The following is an 8,141-nucleotide window of genomic DNA, read 5'->3' on the forward strand; positions in this document are numbered from 1 at the left end:
TTTTTTAGATCAACTTTTTATTGTTTTATATTTTTTAACATACAGAACAGAGAAATACAATTTGAACAAAGTGCTCCTTTTTTAAATATATAAAAAGTATATAAATAAATCCTTCGGTTCAGGCACTGTTTTAAAAGTATCGTATCATGTTGATAAGAGCATCCATTGACCATACAGGTTGGATGGAAATATGTTCCCTGGCCTAGTCTCCAACTTTATACTGCCGGTGAATATGAATTTTAATAATGACTCTGTGGATCCTCTTAGGAATAGGATGACTTTATTGTCTAAGAAGGGGACATCAAATAAGCAAATCAAATTGGAGCTGATGGTGTGGGGTGGGGGTCTTGCCCACTGTAATGCCATCTCTGTTACTTTCAGTCATGTAAGGATGATTTACCCAGAGACCGATGTTCTCAGGCCTTTGCTCATGAACCTGCACTATTTTGTTCTATTTTTTGCCCTGTTAAAGGTTAAAGCTACATTGTGTAAGAATTTCTCCCATCTAGCGTTGAGATCATAAATCGCAATCAACTCTCTCGCCATGCAGTTGAAAGTACGTATTGCAGCTACGGTAGTCGTCACGCTTCAAAATGCGAAAGTGTACAAAAGGGCGTCTATCAGCCGTGGTTGTTGGAGTGCATGTTGGAAAGTGGCGTAGACACGAGCAGGCACGCGCGCCATCTGACGGAAAGGAGAGAGAAAGAAAAAGAGACTGCAGCGGTCTGGCGGATAATTAATAATAATAATAAATTTTATTTGTAATGCACTTTACATTTAAACAAATCTCAAAGTGCTACAGTCAAGGTCATAAAAGCAAGGTAAAAACATCAATGTAAAATATCTATAAATAGTGCAACAACATTTTTGTGCAAGGTTAAAACTCATAAGTTCTGCTAAAAAGAAATGTTTTTAGTCCTTTTTTAAAAGTCTCCAAAGTCTGTGGTGCCCTTAGATGGTCAGGGAGGGCATTCCACGTCCGAGGAGCGGCAGAGCAGAAGGCTCGATCACCCATGGTGCTGAGTTTAGTTCTGGGGATTAGGAGGCGGTTGGAGTTGTTTGAGCGGAGGGATCGTGTTGAAGTGTGAGGGATGAGTAGTTCTTTCAGGTAGGGGGGGGCATTTCCATAAATGCATTGGTGGGTGATGATTGAGACCTTGTATTCTATCCTTGCTGAAATGGGAAGCCAGTGAAGTGAGTGGAGAATGGGTGTGATGTGGTCATACTTTCGCACTCTCATCAGGATCCTAGCAGCACTGTTCTGGATATATTGCAGTTTCTGCAGACTCTTGTTAGGGATCCCGATGAGAATTGCGTTACAGTAGTCCAGTCTGGAGGAGACAAAGGCGTGGACCAGTTTTTCAGCATCAGCTAAGGTGAGTGTAGAACGGAGTTTTGCAATATTTCTGAGATGATAGAAGGAGATCTTGCAGAGGTTTTTGATATGGGCATCAAAGGTGAGTTGTGGATCAAATCTTACACCAAGATTGGTGACTGTTGTGGAGAGGGGAATGTCTTGACCAGAGATAGTTAAACCGGTTATGGAGGATGACTGATAATTAACTAGTTGGGATTTGGTGTGTGCGTCCAAAGCAGCTCCTATGTTCACTCTTTTTTCTGATGATTCCAGTCTCTTGCTCTTTTCAATATCTGTTTTCTTATTCTGGGCAAAGAAGAAAACTGTTCCTGAAATTTGGATTTTGAATATGTGTGATCCTCCGTGTTTCCTTCTTCAAACTTGCCGGGACCAGGAAGCGACGGTACCCATGAGCAGCAGCTGTGAGTCAAACGCAAAAGGCAGAGCAGCATAGCCTTTATGTCCCTTAGTGGCTAACGTATTTCAAGATGACTATGGAGAGTCTACCCTAGTTCACGCAAGCGCAAATGTAAAATTTCAAGCACATAGGAATACTTGGAATTGGTGGTGGTGGTCAATATTCATAAAAAAGGACAAGTTTTGTGAAGGGCCGATTTTGATAATAACTACAAACGGTACACAATGTAGCTTTAAGGAGTGAAACATGTCTGCCTCTTTAGATTACTGTCGTGTCAGTTGTTCTGTTTTAGTTTATCCTGAGTTTAGAGGCTGTACTTAACTGACTGTGCTGAAAACATTGTCATATTACACATTGAGGATGTTTTTAGGAACATCTCTTCTTCACCATTCTTCTTATCTGACAACCTGCTCCATTACTGCTCCCCCCCAACTACCAACTCTCCAACCTCCTCCAGGGAGCCTTGGGAAGCAGAGAGCCATCACCATGGTGATCCCCCATACACCGGTCCATTGTGACTGGCATGCGTTGAGGTGAGAGGGAACAAAATGTCACAGCAACAGGTTTTTTGTGTTTTTGTTTTTGCCTTAATTCTCAGTTGGATTGTGCTCCGATCCATGCGCTCAGTTACACTTGAGGGACTGCCGGAGAGACTGTGGGAGTTAGGGAAACAACTTGATTGGAGAAATAAATACAGTGACAAAGAAATGGACTGTTAACTATTAATTGTATTTTCTTTTTGTTCTGTGGTCGGTGTTTAACATCATGGCAAATACACAAAAGTGTCATGAGGGAGAGTCATTGTTATTGTCTAATTGGAATTGTGCAAATTCTCCAAATAGGCGTAGCTCAAAGTTAAACAAACAATTTTATTAATTTAAAGATTACCTATTCTATACCGTTTTCAGGTTCAGACTTGTATTTGGTGTTTCTACTAGAACATGTTTACACACTGCCCATGGCTGCACCTGTATTCACCCTGTGTCTGAGACGCTCTGTTGGAGCGCCTGTCTCTTTAGGCCCCCTCCCAAAAAGCCCAGTCTGCTCTGATTGGTCAGCGTTTCGTATCTCAGGAGTCTCTTCATCTGTGCTCTGCTGTTGCATGTGGAGACTGATTTGAAGGAGTATAAAACGAGACTTTGTACTGTAAAATAACCAATAATAATAATAACATCCACACATGTGTTTTCAGATATTCTGGCTGATTAGACTCTGCTCAGGTTAAAGGTGGGCCAGAGCTATGATGGAAACTTATTTGGTCTCAAATTCTTTCTACCAATAAGAATTATACAGCTGTCATTTGTCCTGCCCTAACACATGCAACAGCTCTAACGGGACTCACGATGATGCCACTCAATCAGTCTAACCACACCCACACAGTCCTGGGAAGAGGCCTAATCAGCCCCATTAACTGAAAACACTTGAATGGGTGTTCAGGGCCTTAAACAAAATACTTCACAATCGGACATGTTCCAGCAGGATTGTAATCCAAAAAATGGGAGAAATGACATTGGACGCAGGGATTACAGCCTTCCTTGGTATGAGCAGGGGATTGTAATGGAATATAGCGTCAGTTTTATAATGTCAGAAATCGCCAATTAATAGGGATGGAGATCGGTAATGTTTTATTGATTTTGATACTGAGACTACTTAACGATCCGTGTCTTTATCAACACCAGTATCAATACTTTTCCATTATTTGGTGTAAAGTTGAGACGACACATTCTTAATCTTAACAGAACTAGGGGTTCTAGTTTCACATCACGGTTTTGAGTCCCGGATCTGTTCAATTTTGGGATAAGCAGAAAGGGGGGGCTGTCCGAGGAAAGATACTCTAACTGGAGACTTGATGAATGCTTCACTTTACTTCTGCCATTGTGGCTTGCAGTTAGCTTATGGTAATGCCCTTTGAACTCTCGGTTTATAATCACCTTTGACCCGTCTTGATCCAGGCAACATGCTTTTGGTTACAGGTCTTGGAGAGGGAAGAGGGCTTATAGATAATGTGACATTGAAGAGGTGAAGCAGATTTTGCCCCTAACCCTTAAGAAGATGTGGGCTGTGTCATATGACAGGTCCAGCGTTGCCCTCAGTCCCACAGGTTGGGAGGGAGGGTTAACCTGTGCCAGAGGGCACAAGGGTGGCTTTAAACACACAACCTCAACGTCTGGCATAATGTCTGGGACTCCTGGCCTCTGCTCTGTATAGAATATCACCACATAGCTCCTATGATATTAAGTATTAAAATGATTGTCTTATCTCAGTTTTCTTAATATAAATCATATACTTTTTTTGTTGGTTTCGCAGTTAATTATGCAGTGTGTATACTCCATACATATGTGTTGACTCCCACAAAAACTTGTTTTATTATGCAAGAACCAGAAGTCTCATTAATATTTGTTAATATGTAGCTATACCAGTCAGGTCTTTTTGTGCCAAGTACATAAGAGTCTGCCATCTCCGTTCCCTGAGCAGATGCAAAGGTGCAGGTCCTGAGAGATTCTTTTATGTTTTGAGACCTCTCCTTGCTCCTTTGACTGTGACCTCAACCACAACACAACTCCGTCTCAATCAGCTCTTTGCTGTGATCCTACTTCAGAATTCCTCTTGGCTATGAGAGTAAATAAACTTTTCAGCATTTATTAGAATACAGCTTGCCAGAAGGGACTCCTCTCTCCTCTCCTATAGCTGCTCCAGTAATTAGCAAATTGATTAGGAGAACTTCAACACACCTCCTTGGCTCTTATCTCTTCGTTCTAGGACAATATTGCTGTGCCATGGGACAGCGTAAATATTTTAAGGGAAACCCTCAGTGAATCTCATTAAATGGCTATGGGGCAGAGCAGCTGTCTCCTGCTGAGGGTCCCAGCCAATTTTCTAAACTATGATTAAAGAAAAGTTTTGGATTATTTAAACATGCCATGTCCTTTGGGTTTTTTTTTCAGTGCCACTGAAGACCTCTGTGATTCCCCCACACGTCCGTGCCAGGACTGCTCCTCTCCCTTTGGATCTGTTAGTTTGAAATCATTTGGGTGATGACTCTTTGAAAGTGGTGGTCATTCTGGGATGCCATGTTCAAAATGCAACAAAGACATCTCTTTTATGCACAAATGCTAATTAAAATTTTTACCCCCATCCCCAAGCTGCAGAGGGAGAGACTTGGTAGCAATTTGGCAGATAATCAAATTGCATTTTAAATGGAGCTGTTTAAAGATGACTGGGGTCTGCTCACAGGAAGACACAGTGGCACAAATTAAGCTTGAATAAGCTGCTATGTGTATAGAGAAACAATACAACAAAATTCACATCACAATAGGAAGATGCATTTATGTAAATGGACAACATGCAATGTTTGCTATACACATACACAGTGAAATTTGTTTTCTCCAAATGAATGCATGCAGGAATTCTGTTTTTTTTTAATTACATACTAACAAATTATTGTAGCTAGCGACCAAACAGCAACTCCCATCCAAAGTAAATATCATCAATGCGAAACTTAAGATTCTTATATATTTCATTAAGAGCTTTGCCATTCTCACAAAATTTGTAGGGTCTAGGGCCACTTCCGAGGCCATGCCCACAATGGTGTACTGATTGGTCGAAATGGGCGTGGCCTGTCACACCCCAAAATATGCTTTGGAGCTTTTAGAATGGATCCATAAAATGAATTTAAAAGGGAAGCTTGGATTTTTTTGTATTACTACAGACCTTGCAGCTTACGCCTAGCAACATTTTCTTTACTTTTGCCTTGCCCCTGTCGCGCTTTGGGATCAACTGTCGCATACTTCAAGGGTGGTCAAGGGCGACTTGCGCCGGGGAGGCTTGGACCCCATCATAACTGTTTGCACTTCTAGTCTTTTAATTATGATTTGGCATTTTTTTCAATATCTGTCCTTATAATTTGACCAATTGAGGCAAAATGCTAATAAGACATGAACTGTTGTGGTTCCTTGGAACCATTTTGTTCTTAATTTTAGATTTTCAGCCTGACAGAAATGGCAAACTGTTTGGATAATGTTGTCAACAGCTATGTTTGTCTACGAAATTCTGTGCTTAGAAGCTGTCCCCCCACATTTGGCATACATCATTAAGTTCTTCGTGGCCCATCAAATTGTTTATTCACACAGCATTCCAGTACATATTAGTGACATCTCGTTAGCAAAAAACAGAAAACTGACACAATAAATTTGGGAAACAGGCCTGAATTGTTTATTCCTAAGAATAAGTAGAAAGTGTGATTCGCATGAAATGATAGAATTAGATCAACATCCAGCTCCCAAGGCCTCTTTTAGGCTTTCTCTTTGTGTCCCTGAAAAACTGAATGCATTAAATGATCTGTTTAGTTTTCAACACCATTTTTACTCGGGCCACATTTCCTGTGAAGTTCAACATTCATCATAAGACCAATACAGCCATCAGAACTGCTTCATATCCATAAAACTCCATTATGGAACGCACAACAAGTGATGCTTGACTTGTAAGTTTAAATGGTTCTTAATTGGCTGTGATTTGCTGGCTGTACAGCAGTGACTGAAAGTGGCATAATGATCCTCCTCGGATGATACCTTACTTTTCTGTCAACTTAATGCACCTTGACGCTGCATGTATCTGTTCTCTGTGTTGCCATCGTCTCGGCATCATAGACTGACATAACAATGGTTTTGACCTGCACACTACAGGTTGCACTTAAGTAGATGTAATTTTGAACTCAAAGTCAGCATTTTTATAAATGTATGATCTCTCAATAATAAGCACAAAGTAGATGTATTATTTTGATAAAAGCAACAGAAAGAAGAAGGCATCCTAATTGGAGCAACACAATCCCTGTCTTATGTTGATTGACAATTGACAATTATTGTTGCAAAGTTAATGATACAAGAGGGATTTGATTGATTAAGTGGGTGACCGATCATAAAACTGCAGTCAATATTTGGCTATAGCCTTATTTCCCATCTGAACAACAGTGTGGCAGGATGTCTGAGATGTATGGCTAGACACACAGCTATGGCAAAACACATATTAGGAAATAATATCCCATGACGCTAAAATAAACAGTTTTAGTGTATTTACTCAGTTGGAGCAAAGGGTATTGGTTAAAGCTTACCAATTTTGGTGTAGTTGGGATGAAAATCACCCTCTAATTACTGTACTGTGTGGATCCTTTGGTCCCAGTCCCCCTGCTGCAAATTATGGTATTAAAAGTCCCTTTTATTTTTAGAAATAAAATTTTAGCTTCAGAGACAATAGGCTAGTTCTGTTTCACGGTACAGCAGACTTTATCTTTTTAATAAAAAAATCCTGACTTGGTGAAAGTTTAATTAATAAGGGACTTAAAGCTAGGGGAATGAGCAAGGGAGTTTGGTCTTTAAGGGGGTACTTATTTTTCCATCTGGGCTATCCTCCAAAAAAACTGTCAATTAGTGTGTTAAGCTGAAGAGACAAAAAACGTCATTAGTTCTCGCAAAAAGAATAATGGGTTTTAAAGGTTTTGCTTTAGAGGCAGGCCAAAAGCACAAGAGTGAGACTTGTGTATTTTCATTTATTTCCTGCAATTATCAAAGTTTAAAGGAAGGCTTTATTGTTGTAAGGTGCACGATTGAGAAAGCAGTCACAGTGGGTTGTTTTTCAAAGTAACTCTGTACCTTAATTGTCTGAGATAAGACAAATAAAATTAGTTGTATTTGGTGGAGTGAATCATAGTGTGTAGAATATATTATTTTTCAATTTTGATAGTTTCCCTGTTAGCAAGCAATGCTGTTGTTGATGTGGGATCCACTTCTGGACCACGATTTGATATCTGTGTATTGTATATGTTATTGCACGCATTACTTTTGTAACACGTTACTCCCAACACTGTATATGACTGCTTTGCCAACGTCCCTCACCTTCCATTTACAGCCCAGGGTTTTTACAGCATTTCTAATTTGCACATTTGTGACATCATCACACAATTATTTGCATAAAGCTTAGTGGTTGTTGGTTGCAGACCTAGACTGTATAAAATAGGTTGCAGTGAGGGACGCATCAATAAAGACTTGAAGGAGTGACTTGTCACTAGGCCTGCACAATTTGGGGAAAAATACAAATCACAATATTTTTGCTATTAAAAATCTCTGCCATGATTTTTTTGACCACAATAAAAGAAAACAAATTGGCAGTACCAAACAGATTTGTTTTGGCACCTATAGCACATTGCGCATCACCACAAGCCTGTAAACAAACAAAGAGGTTTCAAGGAAAAGAAGGGAGAGCATTGCAGCTCTTGGGAGCGCTTTAAAACCTTTCATACAGTCTGTTTAAGACTCCCAGAAGAAAGTAGTAGCGTTTGTGATGCAGTCGGCTTTTAAAATTAAATGAGAATCT

At 40.1% G+C, this 8,141-nt stretch overlaps 1 long non-coding RNA gene across 2 annotated transcripts in view; it reads left to right on the forward strand.

Annotated features, from left to right (window-relative positions):
- LOC116691988 (uncharacterized) overlaps positions 1-8,005 on the forward strand; it is a 14,819-nt gene extending 6,814 nt beyond the window's left edge. For both annotated transcript variants that reach the window (XR_004332608.1, XR_004332609.1), the window contains one exon: positions 4,721-8,005. This is a non-coding gene — a long non-coding RNA (uncharacterized LOC116691988). The remainder of the gene's footprint in view (positions 1-4,720) is intronic.
- Positions 8,006-8,141: the final 136 nt, after the last annotated feature.

The sequence above is a fragment of the Etheostoma spectabile genome, chromosome 7, assembly GCF_008692095.1.
Source record: "Etheostoma spectabile isolate EspeVRDwgs_2016 chromosome 7, UIUC_Espe_1.0, whole genome shotgun sequence".
Lineage (NCBI taxonomy): Eukaryota > Metazoa > Chordata > Actinopteri > Perciformes > Percidae > Etheostoma > Etheostoma spectabile.